This window comes from Apostichopus japonicus, chromosome 7 (genome assembly GCF_037975245.1).
Source record: "Apostichopus japonicus isolate 1M-3 chromosome 7, ASM3797524v1, whole genome shotgun sequence".
Classification (NCBI taxonomy): Eukaryota; Metazoa; Echinodermata; class Holothuroidea; order Aspidochirotida; family Stichopodidae; genus Apostichopus; species Apostichopus japonicus.
In genome coordinates this window covers 3,621,443-3,637,426 of record NC_092567.1, presented here as the reverse complement: position 1 = coordinate 3,637,426, position 15,984 = coordinate 3,621,443, and the positions used below count along the sequence as shown (strand labels likewise).

At 35.9% G+C, this 15,984-nt stretch overlaps 2 protein-coding genes and 1 long non-coding RNA gene across 3 annotated transcripts in view; 2 read left to right on the top strand and 1 right to left on the bottom strand.

The window, feature by feature from the left end:
• Positions 1-15,984, bottom strand: part of LOC139969997 (uncharacterized) — a 310,518-nt gene that overhangs the window by 73,393 nt on the left and 221,141 nt on the right. The gene's annotated exons all lie outside the window — the stretch shown is intronic.
• Positions 1-15,984, top strand: part of LOC139969971 (uncharacterized) — a 480,181-nt gene that overhangs the window by 335,813 nt on the left and 128,384 nt on the right. The gene's annotated exons all lie outside the window — the stretch shown is intronic.
• Positions 10,245-15,160, top strand: LOC139970006 (uncharacterized). Its single transcript, XR_011793887.1, has 3 exons — positions 10,245-10,283; positions 13,416-13,478; positions 13,950-15,160. It is a non-coding gene; the product is annotated as an uncharacterized lncRNA (long non-coding RNA).

Here is a 15,984-nt window from a genome sequence, read left to right as displayed (position 1 = left end):
TGACATAGATCATTAATATGTTGCTTCCAGGATAAATTTTCATCAATAATTAATCCTAAGTATTTTGTTAAATGTGATTTAAAAATATGAAATACTCTCAAGTGAAAATATCGTAACATTAATGACTATTATTACGAGCAAGGAAATTGTGTTGCTGGTTTACTAAATATGTAAAATTAACTTGCTAGCGTCAAATTGCATCAATAAATTAACTAAACTATGACTCCTTATAGAATTTTTTTTTTATATTTGTCTATTATCTTTATTTCCCCCAGGAGGGTGGTATTGCCAGGGTCGTAGTAGCCTTCCAGTAAAGTCAGCTTCGCCTTCTCTTAGTTTGGACTTTTTTTTCGGAAAAGCTTCCATTCTGAAAATAATTTGCTTGTCTTTTCTTACGTTTACTGCATTGATTAAAATACTGTTTATGTCTGTTTATATCCGGAATGATTCTACTAACATGCAGGATCACGACTCGATCAGCCCCCCCCCCACCCCATAGCCACATCACACATTTATTATGTTCCTTCGTTTCCTGAATAATACAACAATTCGGTAGACGATCACTGAAATCCGTACATAAGTTACCAGATAACACTTTGTTGCCAAGTAAATCATTTGGTATGTTAAAGAAACTATTGCCAATGAGACTATAGTTTTGATCATTAATTCTGGTTGGAAGAGTAATAGAGTACGGTCGGATTCGCCCAACACGGCAACACACGGAAACGTTGTACTCAAAGCCGAAGTCCTCTTTGTACAAACCCTTTGGCCAGCAACGGCAGATTCGGTATTTCTCAAAATGGTTGCTATCCATAACATCTTAGAGCCTGTATCGTTTGTCAATGTTATCAAAAACAACCAACAGGAAAAATAAAATTATCAAATGAACATTAAAATTTCGCTTTTTAATATGAAATTAGTAAATGTTAATAATGTTATGCAGTTAACATGTCGTTATATGTTGTATAAATAACTGCTGGTACCGCAGAAGACGTATGAGGAACACTCGTACTTGTTTATGTATTATAAATAAGGTTCTCATTCGACTACTAACAATTATATTACATTCCGACCGTACGCATTACCAGTTGAATCCTTCTACCAAATCTAACAATGTCCTCTGTGAATTAATAACGTCACACATCCGGATATTGTGCAAGCTAAGTTCTTCAACACCGCCCTCACTCCCATTTGGTAAACATTTCCTACTGATTGCTCAGCAATATCAAAACCACAGGGTCCACATTGTAAGGAAAGGTGCACGTCACAGAAAACAGTGCCTTACAGCTGAAAGTTTATCTTTTAATAAGAAAGAGACCCTCCTCTTTTCGTAATTACACTTGTAAGAAACTTTGGAGTAAATGTGTTGCACTCAAGTCAATCTCACACCTCCCACTATCCATAAAGTTTGCCCCTCCTACCCCCCCCCCTTCCCCGATACCGCCTTCTTCCGTCATTAGTATTAAGTTACACATATATATGCTGTTAGAAATCTTCCTGTATCTCTCTCGACGCTACTCAACTTGATCAGTTTGGCCAAATGAATAGAGCGCATACTTGAAAACTGGATTAAAATCATATTTGAATTGTTGCCAAGTTACGTAAAACACCAAACTCGATTTGTTTTATCATTTTCGTCAAGCGGTAAGATTAGCGTAACTCGTAAGCTCAACAATATATACAACTTTAAAGTGTTTTGAAGAACTCGCCTGTCCCTTCAAACCACCGTAGATTGTCACCGGTGTCGTAAATATATGAGATTACATGCGGCGGATATTGAATATTGTCATAGGATTCCCAGATGCACGCTACGATAACGTGATTTGTATTTTTGAAAATCTACTAAACTTTTTTGACCGAAGTCTCCGATGAGAAAAGTGTGTTTTGTCATGACGAGTAATTCCAGTCATCACCCGCTGTTTATTGAATTTCCATATAGGCTGAAAAGTTCCATTGCGTGGCCGGGGCGCGTTTTTTCCCAAACAGGTTTGCAATTACGGAATTTTAATCAAAGCAAGTTGCTCTTTACGTCAGCATCAATAATGACCATCACCTGATAGACAGTTGGAAGACATACACTGAATCAGAAGAATGATAAGGTCCATGGGTCTTAAACATGTCAAAACATGAATGGGTTCATTGACGTCACTGAAACATGGTGCTTAAGCTGAACAGATTAAATGTTGTTGTTGATTGTCCTGTGACACTTAATTAAGTCTACTTACGGGGTTGCCTCTAAACACCCTAACTTTACCTTTAATGCTTGGATCACTTGTTGACCTTACTTATGATACATACGCTACATTGTAAGATTCGATACACTAAACTCACAAGTCTTAAATGAATATATACAAACATGACAGCAGTAATAGTTTTAATCGGTATTATACGTGAATGTATTGCGCGACTAGATTAGGACTACAGTAAGTCAATTTTCCTGCTAAAATTTGGAGAACAGAACTGTTTTTGTATCACAACACAGTTCTAAAATGTCCAGTATGGTATACTTCCGTCGCTGCACTGTGTACATAGTTTTAATACATATAGGCTACAGCGCATGCTTGATGCACCCTGTACGAGACTGTTACGTGCATTGTGCTATGTTATCGATGAATGCCTTCACAGAAAACTTCGATCAAACATTGATAGTAGATCACACAATCTAACAAACCAGTGTGCTAAATATGTCTAAACCAATTCCAAAGATATCTGCATATACTTACGAAAAGTTTCGGGATATTTTGAACGGTTAAACCTTCGTTGCAACGAGCTGATTCAGACATTTTGCTTACCGCGAAGTACCAGGTTTCTATGGTGATGACAAAACTTCCGACCAATCATGAGCGACTATTTACACACAATTGCAAACCTGTTTGGGACAAAAAATCTCGACCTTGGTACGTTCTTATCCAGTTTTATGGAAACTGGTTAAGAAAAGGCCTGAACCTTTCCATTTTTGTAGTGTCGTTTTGTTGTTAAATTTAGAAATATGTCATTTGAGTACCTCTTTTGTATACCCCCTCCCCCTCCCCCCTTTCGCAATCCCTGCCAAAAAAATAGATTATCGTAAATGAATGATGTTTGTATTTGGGCATACATGGTAAAATGACACACTATTTTAAGAAATTCATGCATTCACTTGCAAGAAGAAGGAGATACGATATTAAGGAAACAGATACATATATTGCAAACATATTTATTCTTGTATGAGAAATGATATATAAGAGATGTATTAGGGTATGAATGTATCTATTTGAGTTTCTAGTTGAAATGAAATCGTTTGTTACATCACGATTGTAAGTCCATGATCCCGTCCGGATCGAATTACGATGGAGGTTGTTATATTAAAATATCGACTTCTGAAATCAACTGCTGCTGTTACTATGGTAACATTGGACGTGGTTTATAACCAGGAGCATACTATTTTCATGACAGTTCGGTGGAAAGGGTGCTGTGTAGATTGGAAGTAGATCTTGGTGGGAACATTTGTGTGAAGGTGATATAAAATGTCATCATTGTCGGTTTTTGAATACATAAATAAAAACACACACAAACATCGTGTATCATAGTACACTATCACGTACGATACGTCAAAGAAGAGGCTTATGAAAGTCTCGAATCGTTTTGTTCGATTATACTTTTGGTCACCATCACGGGACCATGTTGAAGTTATCAGCTGATTCATCTGTTAAGTTAAGTTAGAATAGTAGGGTGCCCTAATGAGGTTCCTCAAAGCGGTCTCATATTTCGCTTCATACTCTTCTTCATATTTGGCCAAACTGAGCAGACGGAATCTGGTTGAGAGGAAAAACCGATAAAGTATTGTAAAACAGTAAGTGATCATCAAATGACGTATAAAAGTGGTAAGGCGCAGAGCATGACTATACATCAATAAAAAAGCCAAATGTAGTGTACCGACTGAGGCGCTTGAGATAACAAAAGTATACGATTTTAACCCGTTTCTTAAGGTTGTAATTTGAGCTCGGTCACGTGACATATCCTCTGTACATTGAATGACGAATTATCCCTGACTAACAATCAAAGTCATTTATCAGCGTGACGTCATCACCTAACCATTGTCATCAGAAGATGACATCATGACGTACAAAAGACACGAACGTTTGCAATCACGTTGAAGGGTTGTTTAATAAATAACGTACTGTACATACAACAATGTTAATGTTGGATTCATTACCGAGATCATCAAGAAGATCTCAAACATGTCACACAGTCCTGTATTGTACAAAAAGTAAAACAAGAAACGTTTCCAATGCGAATATTGATCACATTAATAACATATGAGCATGAGCAAGAATTAACCTGTTTACGATAAAATAATTAACCGGTTAACCGTCAAAATTTAACCTGTCCGGTCTTATTTTACCTCGTAGTTGCAGACTTAGGAAAGATTGAAAACAGGTAAGAGGCTTAGATGATAAAAAAAAAAGTTATCGTGATCCGGAACAAGGTAGAAAACGAAAACATTTCAATATTACGGAGTTCTATTTTTTCTATCTCTATTCTCGTAAAACCGTGTATTGTTCACGGGTCTTCTGTGTTTGGATATTTGAGAAGGTCGACGAAATTTCAAATTCGAATAGAATCTGTCAAAGTTCTCGCAAACTGCCGTTAACTTGTGAAAAATCTAGAAGATTGTGTCAGTTGTAACGAAAGTTTAATTGAATTGCATTTTTCATAATGTGATCGTGGAGCAAACTCTGACATTTCAGAATTAATAGCGTGACCATTCCGCATTAAAAGGTCTGGCGCCCTCGAAAACGAAAGTTTTCGACAGCCTCTTCCCTTCAATTTAGTCGGACTTTCATCATAATTATTTGGGAGTAGCTTAGTGATCTACTCAAACCACTCACGATCTGTTTTTTTTTCTTTGATAATAATATATCAAAAAGCGTTAAAATATCATTCATTATTACTAACTGATCAGTTTTACGTAGCGGTTTGCAAATAAGATGATCCTAACAAGAACATAAAATGTGTTCAATTAATTGCTGATCAGTTTTGCCTTGGTTTGTCTAATAAATCCAATTGAAAACAAGATATTTTACTTTAATATTACATTAATCAGATGCTCATTAGTAAGTACGACTTGAAGAAGTTTGACCGTATCGGTATCTGTGTTTTTCAATTTCGGGAGAGATTTGGTGTTTCCAAGGTCCTTTTGTTTGTATCTGTAATTGAAATTTGTGCCAAGCCTAGTAAACTTAAAATAAAAAAAAAACTGGTAAAGTATTGTCAAGAAGCAATTTTCTAGTGTTGCAGTACTCGAAAAGCACCCGGCACTCGATTGGCATTCAAACATCTGTCTCCAAATGATCGGTACTCGCACTAGGTGAACAGTACTTGGTACTCATTCTTTCGCACCCGCACTCTGATGCTTAAGTACTCGATTCAAAGTGCTTGATACTCGTTCGTGACGAGTTATTTAAAACAAACAGTTTCGTAATACTGACGTTACAGTAGGTAGTTATTATAAGTTATCGATGATTTTTATTACTCTGTTATGTCACCGTAATCCTGTGTTTCTACTGCAGCAGAATAGCCGACTATATTACCAAGTACAGTACATATAGCATAAACAATGAAAGCATAAGTGATGTATATATGTTTCTAACATATAACAATTTATAACATGTTTGTAGTATTAATATGGCACTTGCACCCCTATTGGTCCATCATTTTAAGACATTTTACATTTGAAAATTTGTCAAACAATGACAAGACACGGGCATTGTCTTCATATTCGACTGGTATAGCATTTACATATAATTACCACCGGGAAGGGTTATAAATATTAGGTTTCTCTAAAATATTAAGAAATCAAAAGTACTCGTATGAAATAGTATAATTCGTGTTCGGTACTGAATACTGTATATAGAATACTGTACTCGAAAACTGGCACTCGGTGCTCGGATCCTAACAAGCCAGTCATCGGGCTAGGATACCTATATGTTACTAACAATAATCTACAAAAGGATTCAAGTCATTCTGTTTGTATAAACTTTACAGAAAAGCAAAGAAAAAACTGAAGGGCTTCATTCCATTTTTTTGGGGGGGGGGCAAGATATTAAGATTGTGTACATTTCTGTTGGCTTTAATTAAGACCCCGGTCCCACGTCCCACCATAGTAAACGAATTACGGTAGCGGTCACACGTACTCACACGACGTTTTACGATATTAGGACGATCGTTATTCGCAGCCACATGCATCAGTGAGTTAATTATGCTTTTGCAACGCTATCAGTTGCGTTGGGTCGGTCAAGGGTCACGGTTTTGACGATGTTTCGCGGGGTTCTTAGATGTAAGTAGTAGATGATGGCGATGGAAGCTCAATTTGCAGTAGCGCTTTCATTGATTATTATGAGATTTGTATTACGAAGGAGGCGTCACATATTGGAAGAGGCATTCCTGCAAAGACAAGAAGCCGCTGGTCGCCGACCTAGAGATTGTAGACGCATATTTATTCGTAATACACAGCGAAATATTATGGATATGAAAGCCCAGCACGCACTGCTCACGCTAATGCGTACGCGTCCTTTCGTATCCCTCTTTCGCCATCATTTCCGCACACTTCCTAAACACCTCCTTATTCCTGACGGGGTTTTTCACCATACTCTGTATATACTCCCCCCAAAATTATATCAATTAGTGTCAGGACTTCTTGTTCCTCCCAGGTTTTAACGCGAGTAGTGGCCGCCATTGGGAGTTGCCTTTGAGTGTCGAATTGTTCGGAGTGTTGACTGTTGTGTTGTTTTGTGGTAGAAACCGTACGTGTGTATGTACCGTTCACGTATTAGTGTACAGTATGCAGTGCAGTGCAGGTTGGTTTTGTTTACATCGTATGTATCTAGGCACGCGTCGCTATGTCAAGGGATTGAAATCGGGAATAATTAGTTAACGGAATAGATGTAAATGTTGCAGATTGAAATTTGAGAATTTTTAATCTGAATTTTTTTTTTAAGCACCGTTATTGATGAAAGAATTATCCCTCACAATGAAAATTACATAAGTAATGCTATAACTGAAACATCACCTTTGACGATGTCATAGAAGGATTTGTCTGAAGTACAGTCTAAGCTGATTTACAGATACGACTGTCTGGTATAACAGACAACACATATTCATATAGTATATATCGCTGTAGGTATTCCGTTGCAGTCGCTACGGACTAAGAAGATGTTTGTTTACATGGATGAAAGTGCTACAGTATGCATAGCTATAGAGACTTCAAAGTAGTCTTGGTGATTTTCTAACTTTAAGATATTGATATAAAATCTATATATTTTTTTTTATTAGATTTTTTTTTAAACTGTGACAGATCAGTGAGTTATGGGACATTAGTATGTAATACAGGTCACGGTAGGACAGCGTTAATCTAGCATAGATCTTCATTTTCCCCGACATTCTTGAAATGGGCGCAATGTTACATGTTGTCAAGTGTCTGCTTCCTATCAGGCTCACAGTATACGTTAGAAATTCCTTTGAGGATATTACAAAGTTTCATCACAATTTTGACATCATCCTAAGCTTTGTATTTTTCAACTTTCTGTTAGTGCTAGAAAACTACTTTCCATATTTTATTATAACGCTGTCCCTACTCCTCTCTTTCAACGCCCTTTCGTCTGATTTGGAAACATATGTATGTGTTTCTAAAGCAGCCACATATGTTGTTGTATTATATTATTAATTTATACAAGAAACAAAACCGTAAATGTTTAGATAGATGTGTGGTAACTCATGTAATTATACCTCGCACTGTAGGACATTATTCTAATTCAGTAAACTTGAACCCAATTAAAGAAAATCGGTCATAAAAATCCATGTACTCCCTAATGATCGTAATGCCATACTTTCTCTGGTTTGATTTGTTATTTATAAATGAACATATCAAAGATGAAAAACAACTTTATGAGAGATTATAATGTGGGGGGGAGGGGGGCGGGCTAGGTTTCCATACTGAAGTAACGATAATAATATTTTGTTTTCAAACGACGAGGAGTTATTTGTCCAGGATGTTTGTATCGTACAATACAACGTATACGTCAGAAACCCTTACAAATAACTTAAGGTATGCTACAAATAACACGAGGTATGTACAAATAACATGAGGTATGGTAAAAATAACAGATGTATGGTACTGATAACTTGAGGTATGGTACATGAGATATGGTACAAAATACATGAGGTATGGTACACATAACATGAGGTATGGTACAGATAACAGATGTATGATACTAATAATTTGAGGAATGGTAAAATAGCATGAGGTATGGTATAATAACATGATGTATGATATTAATAACTTGATTTATGGTACATGAGGTATGGTACAAAATACATGAGGCATGGGACAAATAACATGAGGTATGGTACAAATAACATGAGGTATGGTACAAATAACATGAGGTATGGTAAAAATAAATGAAACTAAATTAAGTCTCCCTTCCACGCTCGTACTCCAGCAGTCTCGCCCTATTTCTAATTATTATTGTCCTTCTTTCTCTGCATGTAGACCCCTATATGCTCTCCTTATAGAAGTAATTGTCTTGTGAATCAATAAACATTATGAATGTTAAAGTAGAGAATATTCAGATACATCAATCCTTATAAACAAAATGAATCTATCGTGCTTGCAATGTCTCTCTTTCACACCATCTCAGTCAAAAATGTTTTATTGGTGAAAATATCGATGCATGCTTTTCATCTCTAAAATCTGTACGTTGTGACGTCACTGTACACAGTTATGCAACATTCAGTATATGTGACTCGATTCTAATAGTTTGAGTTGTAATTGGATTTGAGGGATGTCTATTGATTTCATTATTTATTTAGATGAATGTATATATACGTCACTGATATGAATGTGTGGGTCCAAGCAGGCTTATATATGAAGGACTGATCTCGGTTTGACTTGAAACTAAGAAACAAATGTATTGTTTTTGGGGGTAGGTTTCATCATGTTGATGTACTTTAATATGCAAGCAAAATTAAAGTAGATGTGACTACATTAAAAGGTCAACTTAAAGGTGTTAAATTTAAGAATTTTATTTAACTTTCAAGAAACGTATTTTTTTTACCACCCTCTGTACGTACAGTACTATGAATAAGCAGCAGCGTTATGATACAACAAATGGCAACGGTGAATCTGAACTAATAATGGTTTAAAATATTTGCATTATTTCTTTTATTTTTTAATAACTTCAACACTGTGTATAACGTAGGGTCTTGAAGGAGCCTAGGCCAGATAGAGGGAGGGGTGGGGTGTTCAAAGTAACTGTAAATGTGGTTGAATTTTATACAATTACCAACCGGCAAATTAATAATTATATTCAAGCGCTGACAATAACAAAATACAACATCCAGGCCTTGTATCTTCATGTGGTTCCTATTTTTATTAGTACTATTTCAATCAGAGCCATTCAATATGTCTGTATCTTATAGTATAAGAAACACTCTGATGTCCAATTATTCCTGATTCCGAGCCAAGTCCGTGACTACTTGGTTCGAGTATGGCATTCTCGAGTCCGAACAACGTTCTATAGAGTATATGAGCAACCCAAACCAAGTGACTCTCTGAAACACATTTGTGCAAGGTTTATTATAATTAGTGAAATGTTTAAGTTGTTAACATATCTATTTGATTATCCGATTGTGTCTCTTATTGTATATTTTTACCAGACAACTACATTTCCAAAACTTTGATGGATATCTTTACACTACTAACAATACGATAGAAACAGACCGTCTCAGACGAAGGGGGGGGGTGTAACCAATGTGTTGCTTTGTTGACTAAGGTTTTGCTATTTCTGACCACGATATTCTGGGGTCTATCTTTAATTACTGCCCTCCTTTCCCTACTCGTCATCTTCTCTGTTGTCCATTGTATCCATCTGATCACCTCAGTGAGAAGTTGGTCATTATGACGTCACTCAGTTTTGATGACGTCATTCGGGGGGTTGATGACGGGTTTAAAACTAACAATGTCTTCCCTATAAAGCTGATGTTTATATTCATGTTATTAAGTCCGTGCATCTTACACTGACGAGTCTGTCTCCTTTATTGACTTTAGGGTGTTCAATGTAGATGTGTGTTTACCTGCCAGGAATAATTTACTGCGATATTTTTGAATATATATCATTGTAACTTATACATTGTTTGCTTCGCCATATTATATTTTCCTGAAATTCATTTTCTAAATCTCATGAATATAATATTTCTCTTCCTTTCAGGCCTGTGACGGAAATGGCAATCTACCAGGAGAAGAGGTGAGAGAGACATAGATTCATGTTCCTGTTAATTAGTAACGGTAATTTTAATAATAGACACAGAGGTATTAATTAATGTTGAACAAAGAAATAAGACAAAAGATTATGATACTTTGTCCCTCATCAGGAGGAAAGATTTATAATTGTCGTGTATCGAACAGGGAATTCAGATAGGCCAGTTACAAGTTAATGCCTCGTAATGATGATAGCACTGTTCTCAATGTCAAATTTAGATGCGGCCTAAATAATCTTACTTCCGCACACACAGTCAAAGAAATGATAAACAAAGAAACGAATAGACTTTAAAATAAGTTGAGTCCGGTGTTATGGTGTGTTACAAGCCTCACACATTATTGGAATATAACTTTTAAACTGTCAATCCCCTCCCACCGGCAGATGCTGATTATTTTATTTCACTCTGCTGATGTGCATATCATAATTTGTTAGCTCGTATCATAGTTCGTTTTCCGTGAATTTTTTTTTTTACAGTTTATTAACCGTAAAAGGAACTGATAAAAAAAAATAAACATTTTGAATTTCACTTTTATAGGGTAACAATTTCTCTACACACAAAGGGCTAACTGTAGTCTATACCCAAATCTCCCATTAATCTCTACTCCGGTATTCTTTAATAAAATAAAATCATTTGAATCATCCCCTGGGGTCGGGGAGGGGTTGGTGTTGGTTTATGATTGTATCCGTTGGGTTATAGCATCATGAATCATTGTGAAACGAGAGCATACACTGTGTCATAAAACAACTTACTCGGAGCGAACTGTTGTTATATGACATATAAGGAAACTAGTAAAACTGAACGGTTGATGTTTTAGTGACTGAGTGATGACGTCATACCGTAATCCATTACAGATTGGATTAAATGGAGGAGGGGTGCATCAAGTAAGTTCCAGTTCAGGTCCGTTTATATAAAAGACATGACAGCAACGGTGTAGGTAGCTAACGACGTTAACGTGATTTGAGCTGAAGCTGCGTGCATGAGAGTCGACTCTCTTTCAACATAAACTTAAAGAAAAAAAAACATTTATTGAGCAATATACTTCCCAAATGTGTGTCAGTTCAAAGCCTCAAGTAAGATTTCGAGATGGTTTACGCTGGTTCATATCTCAATTAATTGATTATTTATCAGCACAACCTGTTACAGTTAATTTGTTTTCATACGATCACCGTTGGTTTTAGTCTGCATTTATTTTTGCAATATGAAAGCCAATTTCTTTATATTTTACCAAACCTTTCTAAAGTTAGTCAAAATGGGCTAGCAATGAATTACTGTCACGGATTCTTTTAAGAAAGCAGCCGACAACGGCGTAAAGACGGACAGAGAGCGTATATGAGTTTTAAATGTTCAGTGAATTACAATTTATTATACTTATTTGTTACACCGGTCTGAGTCCGCCCTCCCCCCCCCCCCCCCCCTCTCCTCCGTTCATCTGTAAACTGGTGTTATTGGGACGGTTAATTAGACTGGTTTATAAATCTGAACGATGTATCGATGATTAAATTATAGTTTGGGAAATAAGGTAACGATAGCAAGAAAGACTCTGTTTTTCGTAACGCTTAAACTGTTTATAGTCTTTCGCACTATAATATGCATTTATAATTAACACTTAAACTGTTAATGTATGTATTTTATATCTTCCTGCAAGCAGGAACTCGCAAATAAGCCATCATTGGCTTATCAAAGCCGCAAGCTGACCGAAGTCAGTCTCTTAGATTCATATTTAACGTCCATTATTATGAATTGTCTGTTACTGGACGACATTCATTAATCTTGGAGTGACTCGAACTCGGGACCTTATGATTGAAAGGCACCGGCGTTAGTAGCTTTCCACTGAAGATAAAATATGCTGATGATAACACAAGTTCCGTCAAAACAAAACATAAAGCAGAACCCGGTCTAGCAGGATTAAGAGAATCAACTAAAATAACTATACCGTCACATGTCAATAATGATCAATTCAGGGAGTTTCTATATTAAAGGTACAAGAGTAGTGACACGGCCTACCCAACATTTTATTTAACTTTTACACGAAATGATCCGATTGGTCTCAAAGTTCTACAGGAAGAAGCGAGAGGGGTTGGTCCAGCTGGAAATATATAAACCCAATTAAGGATCATACTCGTTACCATCAGAAATGGGGTTCACTGGCCATTTTAACACCGTAAGAATGCTGCACTCTTCACATGAGCATGAACTCTCACCATTCTATTGCATAATCACATGAGTCAATGTCCAATTTGATTAGGCTCCCACGTTTGTGAATTCTTAAGAAAAGCACACAATATGAGCTGAGTGACCTGGATATGGTTCTGTAACGATTAAATTAATGTTTGAAAGGGATTGTGGAACTTCCATAATAATGAGAATGTCAAACTTCGCAATATAATTGAAAATGGCTACTCAGCTAGACGGGATCAGCTTATAAACAGGACGGAACATTTCCCTGCATCGCACCGATGTGTGATAGTACATTGGGTTGCATCGATTGCTTCATCGTTATATCAAGGGGAAAATCCCTGAATAGGTCATTTGACCTATTCAGGGATTTTTACCAGCAGGGAAGAGGATGGGTTGTGGCGATAAGTGAACTGATTCTTGTACAGGAATCCTGTTTTACACAGAAAACTTTTTTTTTATAGATTGAGAAAGGATCATATCCTCGTGCTATGAGTCAATATGGGTTGACATATGCTATTCATTTTGTTATTTACATACTTATTTGGAATATTTCAAGCAAACAGTATAACTTTTTTATAGAATTCAATCTTCACAATTCCTTTCAAGCATGGAATCAGAGCGACAAAATCATAGGTGACCATGGTTTCATGGATTAAGCCTTCATGTGTATATTATGTTCAGTAACAAAATATTCGCAAGACGTACTCGTTAGGAATCCCTAAAATAATAACTGAAATAGTAAAAGTGAACAGGAACAACAATTTCCAAGACATTTGAATCATGCAAAGTGTTATGTTACATTACTCGATTTATCTGAAATAACACTTTTAACATGGATGCATATGATGATTTACAACATTTAACTATATACTGCATTGTCTTTGTTTCTGTGTTATCTTATACATATTCATTACTTATACTTTTCCTCTTGTTTGGAGATTCCATGACACGAGTTACAAGTAAAGCTTGGCGAACTTCAACCAGGCAATGTCCAACTAACTGTAAGTCAATACAGCTGAATACTCTCTACCTTAGTATTTAACATTGTAATTGTTAACAGTGATTGTCTGCTATTTTTAATTGTAAAATCTTAATTTATTAGAATAAATCTCTATCAATAACCAGAATTTGTATTCCTACGTCTGTGATGATCTAATTTTATATGGTCACTAATATCATTTGCTTCAACTATAATTGGTTTTATTATATATTTCATTATCAAAGCTGATCCCTGATTAAATGTATGGAAATGAGTGATAAGTTACTTCCATTATCAGAAACATTGTTCCCTTGTTTCCCGTGTCACGGTGTTTTGTTAATCTGGTGTGTAAAATTAATTGTTATGTTATGGTATTGCTGACGCTTTTTCCGGGGGAGGGGGTTCATTAGGTATCACTTCCCCATTATTCTCCTAATAATTTAATATGATAACAATATTAACTAATATATATCATTTTATTTTTACAATATAGCTCAATGCAAGTTGTATATTCATCTGGCGATGCCAATCATCAGCAGGACTGACGTCATTCACTCAATCCTCAAAACGATGGCAGTAATTTCAGTGAGAAAAGATCTAAGAAAGAGTTTAGGTTGTAAACTGTTAACATCTCCCAAATACTACGAACAGCGCCAGATAGATCTCCAGTACAACACACATGTACAGTAACTAGTCTAGTGTGATTGTGACGTCATCAAATGCTTCGATTCTCAAGACAATGGCATGGTGACTTGATGAACATTGTAACTTTTACATTTATTGTGAATGGATCTTGTAGAGATATTAATTTGTAAAATAATATTAATAAATACACATCCAAGAAATAAGTAAAATTTGAAAGATTACTGTTCAATTTACATTTTGTTTAATTTCAGTCTTTAAATTTTATAGTACAAAAGAAGGAGTGTTATTAATGTTTCTTCAGCTTTTCTGGTTTGGTAAGATAAATGTCTGGAAACTCCTTTAATGCTAAATTGATGATGACGTCAACCCCTTAGTACAGGCCTAAATATTCATGTCAATTATGTGATTTATACATTTGAATAACTCAACAAAATCAAGTTTTGTAATTTCTTTCTTACACCAAAGCATAGTTAGATGATTTCAACAACATTTGTCCATGTAGAATTTGTACTTCAATGTTAACATGTTATTTGAGGACATAAAAGTCTTCTCATCCCATTGAGTTTTGTGTTGTATTTGATGAACTGACATAATTGTCTCCGTATTATATTATAGAGTCCAGTTACCTTTAACTCAGCTGTTCAAAGTAACTTGTCTCGAAATTAAACAAAATGTTATAGCGAAAGCAGCCTAGACTGAAAGCCAATGGTCTACGACATAACAATATTAATGTTGTGCTTAAAGTCATCCTATAATATGCTTCATATTCAACAACTTAGTTTTGTGCGCTAAAGTGTACACATGTAACCTTTTATGTTTTGGAAGTCACGTTGCTGTCGGACTAGAGGGGTAGGCGATGGGGAAATACATGTTTTCCTTTGATCATTTCTGAATATGATGTATATGCTTCACTGATCACGATCTATCTCATATTGAGAGACAGCGCCCTCATTTTCGCCAACTACTTAAAAGTATGATGACGTCATTGTTTATCAAGTTGAAGAAACAATTAACAAATTGACTACTTATGTCTTTGGAGTTTAGCTCAATGAAATTTAATTTTTTTTTAAAACAAAAAGATAAAAGCGAAGTACATATTAGAAAGAATGAGTAACTATGAGAATCTCGTGCACGATATTACTCACCTTTCAGACGGGGTTAACCACAGGCAGCGTACATAATTTAAATTTATTGCTAGTTTTTTTTTTTTTTTTATATATATATTCGGAGAAGGGGGTGGGGTGTTTAGTAGATTCCTACTCCATCCTTTCAAGATATTAGGTTAACTTTGTGTACTGTTGATAACTCCAAATACTACAAAGAACTCCAATCAAAGATTCGATACATTGTATGACCATACAGGCTACTTAGTATTGTAAAGTGTACAACAAGTCATTCCTTACGTTTTATTACCTACATTACTGTTCACATTTACTTTCTCTTCTAACTCTAAATGTGTTTGCTCTTCAAGCCAACATCAAATTACTAAGAACCAATCAAGGTTCTAATGACGTCATCCATCAACCACTACGTCATCAGTATATGAGACTATACATCTCTATCTTATTCTTTGTGTGTATGTGGATGGGCGGGGGGGGGGGGGGTGATGTAGGAGGGGATAAATGACGTACCCTCTACATTGGTGACCAAGTAATTGTATATATTAGTCATTTGCACCACCATCAGTACGCTTATTGTATAATGGGAATTAAACTGTAATGTGCATTATCTTTTAATTTTCTTTGCCCCCATTATGTAACAAAGTCTTTGTTACTTGCGTAACTGAAGAAAGAGGTTTCACTTACTCGTGTGTCCCTGGTGAAGTATTGCTGGTGACCTGTTCACAGCCTCCATGCACTCCTCGGTGCAGGGTATAACACCCT